The sequence below is a fragment of the Indicator indicator genome, chromosome 30 (assembly GCF_027791375.1).
Source record: "Indicator indicator isolate 239-I01 chromosome 30, UM_Iind_1.1, whole genome shotgun sequence".
NCBI classification, from domain to species: Eukaryota; Metazoa; Chordata; class Aves; order Piciformes; family Indicatoridae; genus Indicator; species Indicator indicator.
The window spans coordinates 7,073,353-7,092,318 of NC_072039.1; the positions used below are offsets into that span (position 1 = coordinate 7,073,353).

General features: G+C 46.7%; 1 protein-coding gene across 1 annotated transcript in view; it reads left to right on the forward strand.

Annotated features, from left to right (window-relative positions):
• The window catches only part of SPNS2 (SPNS lysolipid transporter 2, sphingosine-1-phosphate), a 131,388-nt gene that overhangs the window by 72,552 nt on the left and 39,870 nt on the right, over positions 1-18,966 (forward strand). The gene's annotated exons all lie outside the window — the stretch shown is intronic.

Genomic DNA, 18,966 nt, shown 5'->3' on the forward strand with positions numbered 1-18,966 from the left:
GGCTGTGTGCTGAGAGTTTGTTTCTGGCTGCTTGGATATCTGTGCCTATTAGTCATAATGATAGTTCTTACAGCTAATGACTTAGCTGAAACCTTGGGTTTGGTGCTAACCTTCCTACCCCTCTTAGCCCAAACTTCTGGGACATCAGAACCTCTCTCCCTCATGGGCAGACACTAGTATCTTGAAGCAGGAAAGAGCTTGGAGGTGGAAAGTTGCAGACTGTTGTCCAGTCTTGTGAGATACTGCTCTGTCCCATCCTGAGTGTATTTGTGTGTAACAGGGATGCCTGGTTGCAGATGACCAAAGTATTCTGCTAAAGAGTTAGGCTCCACTAGGCTGGGAGACCACGTGTACCTAATCATCAGCCAGACCAGGCTGTGGGAATGTGGATTTGCTGGGAGGCATCAGAGCTGCACATGGCAGAAAGTTTGGAAATGGCAAAGCAAAGAATGAAGAAGGTAGAGCAGGAGTGTGCTTTAGAATCCTCGAGTTCCTGGTGTTGATATAGGTAACATGATAAAACCTTTCTGCTCCCATTCCAAGGCAATCAGGAGAGGCATTTCTGCTAGTGTCTTCTTTTTCTTCTTTTCCTCTCTTTTTGATGAATCTCTGAAAGAGGAAGCCAATTGTCCACTGTGGAATTCCAGTTAGCCTGCAGTGCTTGCTGAAGTTGTGTCTTTCAGGCTTGCCAGATGGATATTTATTTCCCAAACTTGTCTTTCAAGGAATGCTACAAATGATGTGCTGTAGGGAAACAAATGGTTGGCTGGGGTTAATTTTAACAAACATAAACATAAACCAACCCACCCCCTACACACAATGATTCATTCTGAGGGGGGGGAAAGAAAAAGCCTTTAGCCTTCCATGCTTTGGCAGAAGTTGGCTCTAAAACATACAGCTTCTGTTCCTTTGCTTCCACTGTGTGAGATAAATCTACAGTTTGAAAAAAAAACCAAACAAAACAGAAACAAACAGAACCAAAAGCCCCAAGCCATTGTTTTGTATGTGAGGAGAGTACTGAGAGTTATCTTTGAAGTCTCCATGAATTACTGGAGTGCTGTATCCCACTGTTCCCTCCTATTATTTTGGAGCAGAGGTCTCTTTTAAAAAGGAGGCAAAAGAGTCTCCCAGCAACTCTATGAAGTCTGCTGCACACACCTTCCATCCCCTCTCTCACATGCAATTCCTGACAGTCTGTGTGGCTGGTGCAGAAGCTGGTGCTGGAGCTAACATGGGGAGTTCTTGGACAAAGGCTTTTAGTTGGCTGTGATGTCTTTTGCCAGCCTTAAATGTGGTACTGGCACCCTACAGAGGAGCATATGCTGCTGACATTTGGATTGCTGCATGCCTGCCCTTTTGCTAGACTGCTCAGGAAAAATATAGTCCATTGTGTACTCTCTTACCTCAGAGCTAGAGATTAGGGTGGGTAATATACTACAGGGGTGTTGCTGTTCTATCTGCCAGCAGTGTCAACACTCCAATTTCTAATTGCTGCTGCTCTGGCCATTTGTGTAACGCTGGTGTGGTGCCCCACTGCACCACCTGGGAGCTTCAACCCACTCCTGCTTTGCCTCTGCTCTGTTGAGATGGGACATGGCATCTGCACTTTGCTTTTCTCCAGCCACCAGGGCTCCCTCCTCAGCACAGGAGAGCTGCTGTGCTGAGTGGGTGCTGGGTGAAGGAGGATGGGGTGCTGGGTTTGGGTGGGTGCTGGGTGAAGGAGGATGGGGTGCTGGGTTTGGGTGGGTGCTGGGTGAAGGAGGATGGGGTGCTGGGTGAAGGAGGATGGGGTACTGGGTTTGGGAGGGTGCTGGGTTTGGGAGGGTGCTGGGTGAAGGAGGATGGTGTGCTGGGTGAAGGAGGATGGGGTGCTGGGTTTGGGAGGGTGCTGGGTGAAGGAGGATGGGGTGCTGGGTGAAGGAGGATGGGGTGCTGGGTTTGGGAGGGTGCTGGGTGAAGGAGGATGGTGTGCTGGGTTTGGGAGGGTGCTGGGTGAAGGAGGATGGGGTGCTGGGTTTGGGAGGGTGCTGGGTGAAGGAGGATGGGGTGCTGAGTTTGGGGGGGTGCTGGGTGAAGGAGGATGGGGTGCTGGGTTTGGGGGGGTGCTGGGTGAAGGAGGATGGGGTGCTGGGTGAAGGAGGATGGGGTGCTGGGTTTGGGTGGGTGCAGAGTGAAGGAGGAGGCTGTGCTGAGTTTAGGAGGCTCTGAAGTCCCAGAAGAGAGGGAGAGGATAAGGGTTGTCATCTCCACTGTGAAATTCCTTAGGAGCTGATTCCACCTCACTTTCCCTGTCCCATATGGCTGAAAACAGATGCTTTGTAGAAAGATCATTCCCACAGCCCCCTTTAGACCTGCTTCCCCTCTCAGCAGTCTGCTGTGCTAAAGGGTTACTTGCACTGCAATGTGCTGGTGATGGTGTTGCCCATCAGGAGAAGAAATGAACCTACCTCAAGTCTGCTTCTATGCACCTACAGCTATATGGCTGCTGGGGGTAGAGATGAGATTTCCAAAGCTGCAGCTCTTGGGCAGTAGGAGTTGTCAGGCTCCTGCAGCAGTTCAGCTGTGAGAAACTCCTTCTGTGTTTTCATGGCTGTTTGGAGCTGGATATTTCCAGCTCTTGATAGGACTAGATGAAGTCATAACAAAATCCATGCTCCCTGGACAAGGAGGTATGAGAGTTCCTATGGGAATTGAAAGGCACCATTTCTTATCCCCCTCTCCAGCAAGAAGGCAGCTGCTGCTACTTCCCAGTGCTATTCACAGCACTCTTACAAGTTTTACCATCTTGTATTTTCTTCTATAGATTATGTGAGGTACTGTGGCAAAGAAAAATAAAGGGGGGGGGGGCTTAATCCTTCAATAATGAAGCAGCCCAGGTGTTCTGGGCACCTGTCAAATCTGCTAGCATCTTCAGCACTGCAGATACCAAATGGTGTATGGGAAACTGCTCTCTTGTAAGAGCACAGACAAGTGTCAGGATTTGAACTCTTGAATCTTGGGTCCTCACTGTTCCCTCAGGTTTTGCTGACACAGGAGAGAAGAGATGGGAGAAGATGTACCTAGATGAAATAGTTGCAGCTTGCTGAAATAAAGTGCAGAGCTGCTACCATGTGTTTTGTCTCCTACCTGCTTTATATTCTTCCCTTGTCCCTTTCTACCTGTCCCTCTTCTGAGGCAAACTATAAAAGAAGAACAGGTTAGGGTGTTCTCAGAGCATCAGCCCCTAAAAGCCAATCTGTGAGAGGAGGAAGCTTTTCATAGGTGTTATCACAAATTGAAGTGTTGTATTTTCTGCTCTGAGTGTTGGATTTTCCCTCCAGTATCTGCATCTATTTATCTGCAAAGCATTTGGGAAGAGTTATTGAAAACGCAGCTGGTGCTGGCTGCCAGGAGAGAGACAGTGCATAGTTCCAGAGCTCACTCAGGAAGCTTATTCATGTGATAAGAAAAATGAATCTAAAGAAAATATCATAAGGAATATCTCTACCATACACTGGATTTGCTCTCTGGGACAGGATCTGTTCTGCTCTCCCCTCTGGGAGCAGGAGCAACCCTCCCCAGGTAGGTGCCAGTCTGGCACCACAGTCCCATCCAACCTTCTCAGATCACCCCAGTCATGTGTTGTTATGTCCAGAAGTGCACCTCCTGCCTTCTGCTATCTGCTTTTGAGTGATGAATCAATCTGAAATCACAGAGTATCTGGCTCAGGCACTGTGGGTGCTGAAAGAGGAAGAGCTGTTTCTGTGGCTGAGTGTCACGACTCACCTGAACTGCCGCATGCTGCTGCAGAGGCTTCTGGTGCCAGTTCATTAAAATGAAGACAGCAATTTGCACTGAAATGTCAGAACTGCTCCTCAGAGCTCAGGCATTTTCTAGAGCAGGTGGACAGAGGTTTGTGTTGGGAGAGGATCACAAAATAGGCTTGGGGCTGAATGCTAATTTGCAGTGGGTCTCAGTGAGGACTCCCTGTAATTGCCTACCTTTGCTGGGCTTTTTTGTAAGAGCACCAGGGGTTATCTAGGTCATTAGAAGATGTTGCAATCGTTATCATAGGGTTTGTGATTGTGGTTCTGATTCAGCTCCTCCTTTGGAAGTCTGAGGGAACCTTTTGTGTGTCTTTGTGGGAGCTGAGTCAGACTCTACATCTTTTAAAATCAATATGCTTACATTTGATGTCGTTTGATCGGATCATGGAAACGCCTGGAGACAACAGCTGGGACTGTGGTGCCAGCATGAGTGATCTTTACAGGCCACAGACCTTTACATCTTCCTCCCATTTTTATGCAGAAACCTGAATTTATAGTCTCTAGGTTGAAGAGTAGGCAAGTTCAGCCACTCTGTCAGTAAATGGGTGGTTTGGAAGCAATGCCTGCTCATAACTATCATCCTGCTTGTCCTGCTTTTATTGTACCTGAGCAGGAGATCTCTCTTGGGTCAGTTATTTGCTGTGGAGGCAGAGGCAAGGAGGTGTATTTATTTCATTGCCAGGCTGTGTGTGTCTTGGAAGCATTCCTCCTTCTTGTGTTATCTATGAAAATGTATATTCTGCTGCTTGTACTGCAGCAGAGGCCTAACCCCAGAGCATGCTGATGGAACACAAATAGGATGCCTTAGTGTCATGGAAATCTCTATAATGCTTCAGCATTATGCTTCATAAATAATAATTGGCAACATCTTAAGCTTAGACTCATTCAAAACATCCTGGGAGTGAAAGAAAGGGAAAATGCTCTTTAATGAAGTGGGATTGAGTCAGCTAGGGAAATAAATAAATAAATAAAATTATTAAACTGAAGAAAAACAAAACAAAACAAAAAAGTAGTGCTGCATGTAAACAAACCTTAACATACACAGTAAGGAATTGTATCATTTCCTATCAGCTTAATGTGATCCTTGCAGTAGTAGCTGTGACCTGAGGAACAAATCCATCCCTGTTCCACTGTTGCATGCTGGGCTTCAGGCACGGGGAAGTGTGGCTTGGTCAGATGAGTTCAGAAGGCCAAGCAAGCCACTACTGCAGTGTCTAGATGGCTCCCTGTCATGCTGTTGTTTTGGTAATCAGCTTCCCAGGTAACTGTGTATTGAGTGCTTCAAGAAGATGCCAAGCTGGTGGTGTAGAACATGTCCCTTTGTGCTTCACTGGGATCTTCAAATATGGGTCTGGAGAAACATTGCTGCTCACTTAGGGATGGAAGCTGATGGGTACTTAGCCTGGGGGTGAATGAGGCAGCTTATGGTTTGTGTTCATGAGACTTAGGACTTGGAAAGAAGCAGGATGCTGCTGGAGAGTTTGGTTAATGATGCCTCACAGACACAGAAAACTATTAATTCAGCCCAGTTTTAGACTCATTAAGAGGCCTGGAAACAAATCTCAGCTTTGTGTTAACAGGTCTGTGCATATTATCCTGAAAAACAGGATGCAGGAGAGAGGGAAAGTGTGGTTCAGCCTCTGGCATGTGTTCAGGTGCAGAAGCATGGATCTGAGCATTTCTTTGGTCAATCTTTTGATTGCCTGCTGCTACAAAAGCATCAGTCATGCTGTAGGAAGTGTGAGTGCTTCTTCAATGGCACACACACACACAATCTGTGGCCTCCTGGGTCATGCATAAGGGCTGAGGAAAGGACCATTGTCTTCTGAGGGTTGTGCAAAGAGTGTGAAGATAGGAAACTCTCTTCAAGTCCCAGGTGCTAAATTAGGCTTTTGAAGTATTGACATTTCTTTTAAATGCATAAAGTTCACATGCTACACAAACCCCCAGCATTTGCAATTCAGAGAAGATTGAATTAGAGCCCTAATCTCAAAGCCCTGTAATAGAATTGGAGCTGGAAATCCCTGGGAGTGGTTGCTGATCATCATGTCTGAAAACATGATTGACGAAGTCTCCTGAGAAGATGCAAATGCATTTGATACAGTTAAATAGGATTGTCACTCTGTCAAACAGGCTGCATTTACAGCATGAAGTGAGGCTGCAGCATGACAAAGCCTTGCCAATTAATAATGCTTCAACTGGCAGTGTAATAACTGCTCAAAAGAAGAAGAAAATCATGAATAAGAAGAAGCCCTCTAGGTAGTAGGAATTGATAGATGCATCAGGTTGTCTCTGGAAACGTGGTGCTAAACACAGAATCAAACAGGTTGGAAAAGACCTTTGAGATCATCAAGTCCAACCTAGCACCCAGCACCATCTGATCAACTAAACCATGGCACTAAGTGCCTCATCCAGTCTGATTTTCAACACTTCCAGGGATGGAGACTCCAGCACCTCCCTGGGAAACACTTTCCCATGGCCAATCACTCTTTTTGTGAAGAATTTCATCCTAACATCCAACCTGAACCTCCCCTCCTGCATCTTGAGACTGTGTCCTCTGGTTCTGTCACTGCTTGCCTCAGATGCAGGGCAAACATAATGGAGGGTCAACCTTTCTTCCCCATAGTGCTGAGGTGCTTCTGGGTCTAGATTGAGTCAGCAAGCCAGAGAAGTGTGAAAACAGAAAGCAAGAAGAACAAAGCGTCAAGAGTTTGGAGTGATGCAGATAGTTTTTCAGCAAAGTTGCCTAAAAGATGTGACCTGCTGGTGTGCTCTCACTTTGAGCATACACAAAGTACATTCTGCCAGGAATCAGCAGAACCAAGGGTCTAGGTTAAGCTGCTGGGACCCTGAACTTTGGCTGTGGTCATTCCATGTAAACTTTGAGACGTTCCATTAAAATGTGTCCTTCATGAACTCTGAAAACGTGTTCTACCCTTAAAAATACAGATAGTGAGGGCAGGACATTCCCACCTGGATATCTCAGGTGGCTGATGGTTTGTTCAAAGGGTGATGAGAAATCAGAGTTTCTGCAGTTGTTTTAGGGACAGAAATTTGGGGGGGGTGGGGGGTGCTGCTCTCTGAGAACCAGACCAGTCTGTTGGATTTGACTACATTTTGCTTTAAGAATTGTTCCAAACCAGAGAGTGTTTGAGTCGAGGCATCCCCTCGGGTTGATGTGGTTAGATCTCACTCATGACTGTAGGCATCACTGAAGGTGGAGATGTTTGTTCACATTGTGTATGGATGCCTGTAACTGTTTGTGCTGAAGAACCTGGTACCTGTTTATAGCTGGGTTGCTTGGATTCACTCTTGGTGACTCATCTGAGGTTGGAACACAGCAGCCTGTTACTGCCTGTGGATATCCTTTAGTTCTGTGCACACCAGGCTGTGTTCCAACACATGTGAAAACCTCAAGAAACGTGGACATGGCACTTTGGGACTTGGGTTAATGGCCATGGTGGTGTAAGGTCAATGTTTGGACCTGATGATCTTAGAAGTCTTTCCCAGCCAAAACAACTCTGTGGTCCTCTGATTCTGTGATGCACACTTGCACAAATCCATCCTGGGTCTCCCCATCCCTGCTGTAGTGGTTCTGTCATGGTTGTCTTTGCACGTCCCAGGAAGGGAATTGTGCCTAATGCCAGAGACACTTGTTGCAAGTTTGTCCCACCTGACAGATCTAGAACAAAAGCCAACAGTCTGCTTCTGACCCAGGACTGTGAAGGTTCTCAGGGGAACAGTTGTGGAAGATACATTCTGGCCCTGCTGCAGGCAATGGTTTTGTAACAGATGAGCACTATTTCAGCCCTGGGACATGCTGTGGTCTCCTCTGTGTCTCACACCAGAGCCATGGGGATGGAAAAAGTGCTTTAACTCAGTGTTCCAGCAGGCACTGGAAACATGGAGCTCTTTATGATCCCTGTGATTTATTTGCAAACATCAGCCTTTGGCTTTGAGGTCTGTTTCCTAAGTGCCTCTGGAGGTAGCCCTGTGCTGGCTGGTGTTCTGGTGAATAAGCAAACTAATCTCTTACAACTCCTTCCAATTACATTTCAGCCCCCCTGTCATTAATGCAATATTAATGGCCAAGAGACTAACTGGAGAAGAAGGTAAATCCCCCCTGTTTGAGTGTCAGGTCAGATTTTTACCACAGGCAGGTCAATCAGATGAAAAGCCCTTCAATTAGGAAGCTGAAATGCTGTTTTGTCTCAGCTGAGCCAATTGTCAGGACCTGCTGGTGCTGCTTCATCACCCAGTGGCTTGTAATTACCTTACCTAATTGAATGGAGAATTGGAATTGGGATGACTCTTTTTTTCTTCCCTTTTTAAAAATTTTATTTCCTTTCTTCCCCCTTCCCACCCCCCTTGTTTCCTGTCCCCCTCCCTCTTCCCCCCCTTTTCCCCTCCCTCTTCCCCCCCTTTTCCCCTCCCTCTTTCCCCCTTTTCCCCTCCCTCTTCCCCCCTTTTCCCTCCCTCTTTCCCCCCTTTTCCCCTCCTCTTTCCCCCCTTTTCCCCTCCCTCTTTCCCCCCTTTTCCCTCCCTCTTTCCCCCCTTTTCCCTCCCTCTTTCCCCCCTTTTCCCCTCCCTCTTTCCCCCCTTTTCCCCTCCCTCTTTCCCCCCTTTTCCCTCCCTCTTTCCCCCCTTTTCCCTCCCTCTTTCCCCCCTTTTCCCTCCCTCTTTCCCCCCTTTTCCCTCCCTCTTTCCCCCCTTTTCCCCTCCCTCTTTCCCCCCTTTTCCCCTCCCTCTTTCCCCCCCTTTTCCCCTCCCTCTTTCCCCCCCTTTTCCCCTCCCTCTTTCCCCCCCTTTTCCCCTCCCTCTTTCCCCCCCTTTTCCCCTCCCTCTTTCCCCCCCTTTTCCCTCCCTCTTTCCCCCCCATTTCCACTCACTCATTCCACCCCATTTCCCCTCCCTCTGACCCCCCCTTTTCCCCTCCCTCTTTCCCCCCCTTTTCCCTCACTTTTATTTCTCTTTTCCTTTTTGTTTTCCATTTTTTTCTTCGTTCCTCCTCCCCTAACTTTCCGACCCCGCCCCCACTCTATTGCACTACCCAAAACCGACTGAAAACTAGAATAAGCCTCTCTCATGAGTTTCCCATCTTTGAAGGGGGGGGGGCAGTGATGGGAATTTGGATTTCGGGTGCTGCAGTTTTAATGCCATAAGGGAATTCTGCGTTCAGAGTTCGCACGTAGCAAAGAAAATCTTGGCCCTGATTTTTGTACCTGTGAAGCACAGAGCAGCTCCCTCCTGACTCTGGGAAGTGCTGTGGGAGTCTTGCTGCCAGGGTGGTTTTGTTGTTGTTTTTTTACCTCCAGAGCACTTAATTAGGTGCTTCACTTTAGAGCCTGTCTGTAGGTATCCAGTCATTAAACACTTCAGTTGCTGATTGAAGGGTGTGATGAGTGAAAGAGGAATATCTTGCAGTCTTTACTGGTTACTTTTACATACTAAATAATAATATCAATAGCATAAAATAAGGCCACTTTAATCAGCTAGAATCTTGAGTACCTTGCCAAACAAAACTTTCCACATTCAGTGAAGTGTGCCTGAACATTTCACCTGGGAGAGCTAAAGCCATTAACAAACTCTAAAGGAAAGGTGAATGGACTTTGCTTCATCTCCCCTGCTCATTTCTATATTTAAATATGTATTTTGTTCTCTTTCTACTTGCTGTAATCTCCCTTCTCCTCACGGGGCTCTGAGTGCCAGCTGAGATTTCCCAGAAGGGAATTGTTCAAAGGTGAGGTGCTTAGAGCTCGGAACTGGTGGGACACTTACTGCATCCAAATGAGCTGAGGTTTTGAGTGCTTGACGAGGTGCAAATGGATGCTGCAGAAGAACCAGGCCTGCTTTAGAAGCTTCTCTGTAAGCCCATCCCAATTGCAAATGGTTTATAGAATCATAGAATTGTCAGGGTTGGAAGGGACCTCAAGGATCATCAACCCCCCTGCCGTGGGCAGGGACACCTCACACTACAGCAGGTTGCTCACAGCCACATCCAGCCTGGCCTTAACCACCTCCAGGGATGAGGCTTCCACCACCTCCCTGGGCAACCTGTGCCAGTGTCTCACCACCCTCATGGGGAAGAATTTGTTCCTAACATCCAATCTGAATCTACCCACTTCTAGTTTTTGCTCCATTATATATTTCCCCTTGAGCAAATGATTAATCAAATGTGCTAAGGTTTCAGTAATTCAGTAGCTTGCTAATTAAGCCTTGGTATGGTGCAGTGGTCTCATCTGTAAGATGTTTCTAACCTCCAGACAGGGTTTAATAAGCATGTGTGAAGAAAGCAAATGTCAGTAAAACATGTGAATACTGTGAGGAAGGCCATGGGCATTTTTCACTTCAGTGCTGGTGACCTGCCTGTGAGAGTTCAGGGGAAGATCTTTGGCTAAGAGAAGCCTTCTCTGTTGAACACCAAAAATTGTTTACTTCTAATGCTCAAGCAGACTTCAGGGAAGTCAAGTAGAGAAAAACTTGTTTAGAGTGAATGCAGCAGAGACACAGTAGATGGGATGGTGCCTGCCCCCTGGAGTTAACTGAGATGTGATTTACCTTTGCTAAAGTGGTAACCTCACTTTAGAGCTGTGCTACTATCCCTACAGAGCCTGGAATGTTGCTTCACTGTGTATCAGTAATCTGATAGAAGGCAGTAAAGATGGAGCTGGACTCTTCTCAGTGGTGCCCAGTGGGGAGATGAGGCAATAGGCACAAACTAAAATACAGAAGACTACATTTAAATGTAAGAAGAAACATTTTGACTGTGAGAATAGTCAAACCCTGGAAGAGGTTGTCCAGTGTCCCTGCGGTTCCTCCATCTCTGGAGATACTAAAAATTCAATTGGATGTGATCTTGAGCAACCTGTGGTTGCTGATGGGGGCTTGGACTAGATGATCTCCCAGAGGTCCTTTCCAATCTCAAGTCTTCTTTGATTCTGTGATGTGCATGCAAAGCAGAAGAGCAGTTTGAAAAGGGTGATGAAAGATGGGCTTGGCATCAGGAGTTCAGTCTGAAGGGAGGGAACTGCAGAGCTTCACCGCAGCGCTGATGGAAGTTACGGGAAATGCTGTGTGCAGTAGAGACTTCCAAGACAGCTGTGACTGTGAAGAAATGGGAAGTGGAAAGTGGTTTATGGGTAAGTGATGACACACACACACACAAGAGAAGAGTAAATCAAATCATGTCTCTGCAGTGGCAAACAAAAAAAAGCCCTAGCAAGGGCAGTGAATCTCCCCCAGGCTAGCCTGCCAGCATGACTCACGTCTGATGAGGGACAAACATCTTGTTGGAGGTGAGAAGGGTAGTTGATAGTTACATTTATCAGGCAGGTAACTGTAGCTTGAACCTTGTAGCTCTACAGAAAACAGATACAGATAGCCCCCAGGCATTGCATCAGAGCTGATAACTCATCAACCCATCACCAACCAGATTCCACACAAGCATATTAGGGAGACTACAGGAAAGCTGGTGAGGGACTTTTGAGGGTGTCAGGGTAGTGATTGGACTAGGGGGAATGGAGCAAAACTACAAATGGGTACATTCAAATTGGATGTTAAGAAGTTCTTCACCCTGAGGGTGGTGAGAGAGACCTCAAGGATCATCCAGTTCCAACTCCCCTGCCATGGGCAGGGACACCTCACACTACATCAGGTTGCTCACAGCCACATCCAGCCTGGCTGCAAAAACCTCCAGGGATGAGGCTTCCACCACCTCCCTGGGCAACCTGTGCCAGTGTCTCACCACCCTCAGGGTGAGACTTGGCAACTGTCAGGTTGTTAAAGGTGACCCTATCATTTGTAGGAGGGTGAAGACAAATGGAGTGTTCAGTGCTTAAGCAAATATGTCCCCTGCTTCTGTAAAGTCATTCCATTGCTCAGCTCTGAGAGACTCTCAGCTGATGAGCTGGAATTTAAACTGTGAGTGTAGAGGAGCCAATGCTCTTAGTCACCACACCGATACTCAGAAGCATGTTCCTGGTTTGGTTTGCATCATGGCTAATGGTACATCTTTGCCCTACCTGCACTGTAGGGTGTGGGGTGTCCCTGAAAAGTACTGATATGGTTGGGAAAACTTAACAGAGTGCCAGAGGAAGCTGTGTTTGCCTGGCCAGAAAATGAGAGTTCTGCTCAGGAAAGGCAAATGCCTGCACACAAGTGTGGCTGTCAGAAGGGACCAGTGTTGTGCAGCCCTTCAATGTCCTCTTGAGCCTCCTGGTTTTACTTTTGGTCAGCTGCCTCCTGCACTACTTCAGATTTATCCATCCCCAGCTGATCTAACTGATCTCTTGTGACTGCTGTGGTAGCCTGGGCAGTGCCAGTGCAAGGCTCTGCCAGCTGCAGAAACACAAGAGCCTACCTGCAGGACATTTCAACTGAGTTTGCTCTGGAGACTCAGGGAAATTAAATCAATCCCAATGCCTTCTCCTCAGGTTATTGTCATTCCACACACAGGTGGTGTAGGCTTTGTGACACCATCCTGGTGGCATGGATGGTTTTCCTTAAGGATGTTGATTTTCCAGGGATGCAAACTCTGATTGTATATCCCTGTTTGCTGCATAATGTTTGTGTGACAGAAGAAAGGAAATAAGGCGAACCTCAGCAGTTCAAATCTGGCAAACCTCAGCAATCCAAAGATGGAATTTCATGGTGCTGAGTCCTCTTTAACAGCAACTAAATGTAGAAACTGTAGGAGGTTAATTCCATCTTCTCATATAGGAATGGGTGCAGGTGCTGTAGCTGCATAAAGAGAAGTCTGAGAGGGGATTTAATCAATGTTTATAAATATCTGAGGGCTGGGTTTCAAGAGGCAGGGGACAGGCTCTGCTCAGCTGCACCTTGTGGTAGGACAAGGGGCAGTGGATATAAATTACAGCACAGGAGGTTCCACCTCAATGTGAGGAGCAACTTCTTCACTGTGAGGGTCACAGAGCCCTGGAACAGGCTGCCCAGAGAGGTTGTGGAGTCTTCTCTGGAGACTTTCAAGCCCTGTCTGGATGCATTCCTGTGTGACCTGTGCTGGACTCAATGATCTCAGGAGGTCCCTTCCAACCCCTAGCATCCTGTGAGCCTGTGGTAAAAGATCCTTCTAAAAGAGCAGCAACATCAGCTCAAAGAGGGCTTGCACTGGTGCTGTCCATCCACACTGGTAATTTTTATGAGGTTAGCTCTGTCTGGGTGATCTTGTGGGGCCATGTGCTCCTCATCTGACAGAACCATGTGTGCAGCTTGTTTAGGAAACCCTTAGGAGCTACCCCACATTCAAATGCAAATGCTTAATAACCCAAGCTTTAAGGATCATGTGTTCCTTCAGACAGTAAATCTGGTGGCTCAGAGTTGTACATGAATTTGGCAGATTATGGGTTTATCACTGACAGCTAATCTGTTCAAGAACTGTGGCTTAATTCCTTTTGTTAACTAATTAAAGAAAAAAAAAAAGAGGAGAAAGAAGTTAAAGCTGTAATTAGACCTATTAAAACAGGCATTACTCACTCAATGGTCTATACAAGGAGGATAAATGCATAATTAGGAGGTTTGTCCAAACATGATTAGAGATAGTCACGTGTCCCAGGCCATCAAACATTTATGTGTGAGACTGAGAGTAAAGCAGCACAAAAATGCCATAAACTCTGCCATACTTCCTAGAAAAAACACATGAACTGGGTTATGGATTTTTGGTTTGGTTTGGGGTTTTTTGTTTGTTTATTTTTGGTTTTGTTGTTGTGTTTGGGTTTTTGGGGTTTTTTGGTTTTTCGTTTTTTTTTTTTTGTTTTTTTTTTTTTTTGGCATATTATAAACAGTTAAATCATGAAAGCTTTTTTTTTTTCAGATTAAAATCCTGGAAGGGTTGGGTCACACCTTTAGCTCCCAGTGGGTAGCATCACTGGTAACAGCCATCAGACCAGGTCTACCTGACCCTGTCAATGTGGTTGCCTACAGATTACTGACACCTTGAGAAATTCAGAAGTTGGTAGGTAGAGTATTTCTAGAAGTGATCTGCACATACCTTGAGGCATAAGGGTTTGTATCCCTTCCAAAAGCCATCTCTATCCTGGGGGATTAGTTGTGTGTTTTGTTGTGTGTTTCTTTGGGCTTTGTTAGTCTTCAAGTCACAAAGTGGCAAGTTCTCCAGCTTTAGAGCTAGAGCATGTTTTTCATTCCATGTGGTTAGTGATGACATGGGAAGAGGAGAGCTGCTCCATCTATCCTTTCTACCTCACATACCTGCTCCTGAGGGCTTTCTGGTGATTGCAGCTCTTCAGGGGAAATTCCTAGACAGACTTTGGCAGTCCTGAGTCTCTGTCAGCTGCCCTTCTGCCCACTTGTTTGTGGTTTGTTGTGCACTGGAATCTTCACAGCACTGTGTCTCATCAGCCCCTTTGTGGTGGCTACAGTTTGGAGAAAGGGACTCAGAGTACTTTGCATCCTGAACTGTCCCCTGTGCTCATAGCAGTGGCATTGTATGGTTCAGGTGTTGCTGTGCTAAGCCCTCTCCAGCTGTCCACATCCAAGTGGTGCTGAGGAGCTCTGCCATGGTTCTGGTGGCACTTGAAGCTGACTCACAGGCAGGGAGAGGCATTTCTACCATACCATTGCATCTCCCCATAGCAAGAGATGCTGGCAGCTGTCATGGAGCTGCAGACATCTCTGACGTGACTGCTGACCAAAATTAGAGACATAAGTTTGCTGGTAATTGCTTTGTTTCAAAAAAACTTTAGTTGCAAGCACTGACTACGAAGGTGCCAGAGCCCTGCAGCAGGGAGGTTGTGGAGTCACCTTCTCTGGAGAGATTCCAAACCCACCTGGGCAGTATAATCCATGGCAACCTGCTCTGGGTGACCCTGCTTCAGCAGAGGGGTTGGAATAGATGATGCCCAGAGGTCCCAACCGTGCTGGCATTCTGTGAGCCAGAGAAAAAGACACTGAAGTTTTGAGGTTACTGCACTTAACACCTAGAAAGGGAACAAGCTCAGGGACCAGCAGCTGACTCAGAAGTTTTCAGTTTTCCTGTCAGAGTGAGAGCTATTTGCACAGATGAGCAAATTAGAGAAGAGTTCCAAAGCAATGTAGAAAGGATAAGCTTTTTTAATATCAATTTCTGCTTGGGGAACAGTGAAATTCAGTTCAAAGTCTTAGCTACCTGCACTGCTTTAAAGCACAGATAATGCAGCAAGGAGTTTGGCTGGTGTCAGCCCTTTTGGTCTCACTAAACTGCTGAGAATCCTGGGTTAGGACAAAGGGAAAAGCACTTGAGGGGGGAAATTTAGTGCACAGGAGATGGTAGGAGCATCCTGCTACAGCTGGTGAGAAGAATGATGCTTTCTCTGTGTGGGTGATAACTGACTTTCCCATTTGTTTGCGTTGGTTGCCTCTCAGAGAGTGGATATGAGTGTGTGTGGCTATAAATGCACACACACAAAACAGCAGGCTGCCTCTGTTGCACACACAGTGGGTTTGGGCCCAGTTTCTAAGTGGGTTCATGGTACGTCTGTGGTCCAAATGAGTAGCAGCATAAGAATTCTGGAGTTGTTGTGTTGTCTGTATTTCTTTTTTTTTTTTTTTTTTTCTTCCTATTTGGGAAGTGAACAGATCACTCAGGATTCTTTTTGTCTTGAGGATCTACCCAGTCCCTGTTCAGAGTTGCCAAACACCTAAGTTTTGGCTGACTGTGATTAGAGATGAAAGACTGGGGTTTCTAGCTTAACTCTAACAAATTACTGCATCACTTTATTGTATAGGTTCCAGTGGAATGTGTGCTAACCAAACACCCAGAGGAGATCTTTCAGCAGGATAAGAAGTGGCATTAGCTGTTTAATCCCAGATACAGAGCTCTAAAGGCACAGGACTCAACTGATTATAAAGAATTACCTCATGTTGTTTTGGGCTGCTGCATGTTTTGCACCTGAATAGCTGCATTGCCCAGAGTCTGGAACAGATCCTCTCAGAAGGGCAATAAAGACCACTCATGGCTGGTGTAGGTTATGCTTTTAGTGTCAGCTGAAGTCCAGGATCTCATGACTTAAATTTGGATGCTGCTCCTTTAGAGAACCTAGCTTAAATATTAAACAGCCATTTGGAGTGGGTGAGGATGGGATAAGCCAGGAAAGGAGGATTCAAGGAGGAGGATCTGGGGGAGAAGAATGAACATGCTCCTGGTGCAGATGATTTCATTGTATTGGGACTCTGATTCAGTGGTATTGATGGAACTGAGTCACTCTTTACCCACAACAGGAAAACTTTGTAGTTTTCCTACTTTATATTGCAAGAGGCACAGAATTCTTTGGAGGAAATTCCTGTCCAGTGCATTCACTGGGAGTGATGCTGGCTGGTGAGCACACACTTGGGTCATTCTTCATAGATTCATAGAATGCCAGGTTGGAAGGGACCTCAGGGATCATCTGGTCCAACCTTTCAGGGTAAGAGTATAGTTTTAAATGAGGTGGCTCAGCACCCTGTCAAGCTGGGCCTTGAAATTGCCTAATGTAGAGGAATCCATCACCTCCCTTGGGAGTTTATTCCAATATTTAGCAGTCTGAATGGTTCTGTAGGTATTTCAGGTTTGAGGAACATCCAGTTCTTGTCATTCTACAGGTGTAACTGTGGCACTGTCTCTGTACTCATTTCAGGTCAGGCAGATGAACTTTGTGCCTGTCACCATCTCTGTGAACCTTTAAGAGCCCCAAATCAGCCTCCAGTTCCCCTGCTTTCTAATTCTGCATGACTCAGTCACTGAGCATGTTATAAATACTGTTGCTCATTCCAGATGCATTGGTTACCTGTGCACCAATCATTGTCAGCATATTTCTGCAGTGGGGTGGTTTAGCTTTGGGCAATTAGCATGAATTACCATGCTTTGAGTCAAAGTGTTGCCCTTTCTGCATACACCCACCTGTTTCTGTTACGTGTGTGCAGCTTATGAGAGATCTATGAATGATAGCAGCCCTGCCAGCAAACCAGGAGCTTGCATACACTCAGAAAACAGAGTATTGGTGCAGAACTTACCACCAAGGAAGAGGAAATGAAGAGTGTGTTTGGTTTGTGTCACTATAAGGATCTTGAAGAAATTCTTTTCAACCAGGAGACTGCAAAGAGAAAAACAATCCTGTTGCAGGAAGGATCTGGAAGTGGTGGAGTGTGTCCAGAGAAGGGCCATGAGGATGAGCAGAGGGCTGGAGCACCTCTCCTGTGAGGACAGACTGAGAGAGTTGGGGCTGGTTCAGTCTGGAGAAGAGAAGGCTCTGAGGAGACTTGAGGTGGCCTTCCAGTATCTGAAGGGGGCTACAAGAAACGCTGGGGAGGGACTTTCTAAGATGTCAGGGAGTGATAGGACTGGGGGGAGTGGAACAAAAATAGAAATGGGTAGATTCAGATTGGATGTTAGGAAGAAGTTGTTCCCCATCAGGGTGGTGAGACACTGGCACAGGTTGTCCAGGGAGGTGGTGGAAGCCTCATCCCTGGAGGTTTTTGCAGCCAGGCTGGATGTGGCTCTGAGCAACCTGATGTAGTGTGAGGTGTCCCTGCCCAAGGCAGGGGGTTTGGAACCAGATGATTTTTGAGGTCCCTTCCAACCCTGATAATTCTATGATTCTATGAATAAGAGCATGTCAGCAGTGGATTTTTTCTCTGCTGATGGATGTAGTTGTGGGTGAGGCACATGGCTTGATGTCTGCATGGCTTTCTCCACACTTGTGAATGAGAGCCCTGCTGCTCCAGCTCAGCCTGCCACAAAGTCAGCCACCTCCCAGTATGCTTCTTCCCATCTGAAGAAGGAGGATCAGTAACCACCTGAACACCTTTGTGTTTAAGGACACATCATAATCCCTGCTGCTCTTCTCACAAGTGAGCTGTGGGGTAATTACAGTAAATGGAGGATCTGTAGAGGTTAGATTTGCAGCAATAGATTTACCCTGTGCTTACAGGTTTCTGCAACTGACAGTTTAATTTCTGCACCTGCAATTACTTCTGGGTGTAGCTCAGGCTGCTTAGATGTCTTGACAGCTTGATTGTCCTCATGCATCAGGTATTTAGGCATCAAGGTATTATGCCTTGTGCCTTCACACAGCAGCACCCAGAAAAATGCAAGGGTAGTGAAAGAGGCTGGCTAGAAAATGAGGTCCTTGCAGTTTACAAAGCATTACCTGAAACAGGGAGAGAGGCCATGAGGAAAATTCTGTGAGATGAGCAATTCCTTTCCATCCCAGTTAGGCTGTGCTGTGCTGAGTGTGAAGTCCTTCCTCCCTTGTGCTGGGTTGAATGTGAAGTCCATCCCCCTTTACTCAGAAAGGCTTAGTGCCTTTTGCAGCCTCTGCCCTTGCCTGCTGTTGCTCTGAAGTGTTCACTTGGTGGGACTGCTGGGCACCCAGCAAAGCTCCAGGCTTACCTCTTTGTGCATCCCAGCTCAGATCACAACAGGAGCTTTGTCAGAGCTGCTCAGTGTTGGTTTATTCTGATTTCCTGCTGTGAGGGGCAGGTTTATGAGGGTTTTTTTCAAGGCCAGGTGAGCTAGATTGTATAGTCCTGCTCTGGCAGGGGGGTTGGACTCGATGACCTCTTCAGGTCCCTTCCAACCCCTGACATCCTATGATCCAGTGAGATAGGTGCCTAACACCTTTGAACATCTCCTCTTATTCTGTAGCTTCTAGTAAAGGAAAAAACACTGAGTTTGGGGAATTGCAGGTTCAACCCTTCTACAGCACTGAAGAGCCTTTAGGATTTCCCCAGTCTTAACTCATCCCTTGGCATGCTGGGGAGGCTGAGATGGCTGGGATTGTGCTTGGCAGGTCTTGTTTTATTTCTGGAGCAAGGTTTGTTCCACTCACCCTCCATCCCAGACCTCCCTCTGTCAGCACAGTGCTGCTGGCACTTGGGTTTAACAAGAGCAAGCTGCATCCTGAGAATAAACTGAGGGTCCTCTGCCTGTGTTAGGATATAAGCTGGACTGTACCTGAGCAAAGATGGATCATTGTTGCTTTTCTTTCATGCCTACACATCTTCACCAAAAGCTATAAGCCCTTTAGTCCTGGCCAGAGAGCAATGAAACCAGTCTGAGGTTTCAAGCAAGGGGATCCCTTTGCAGTCACATGGGTTTGGCTTGCCCTGTTTGTGTAGGTTCAGCATTGCCCATCTTGACTTAAGAAAGACAAGAGGAGGCCTGCTAATG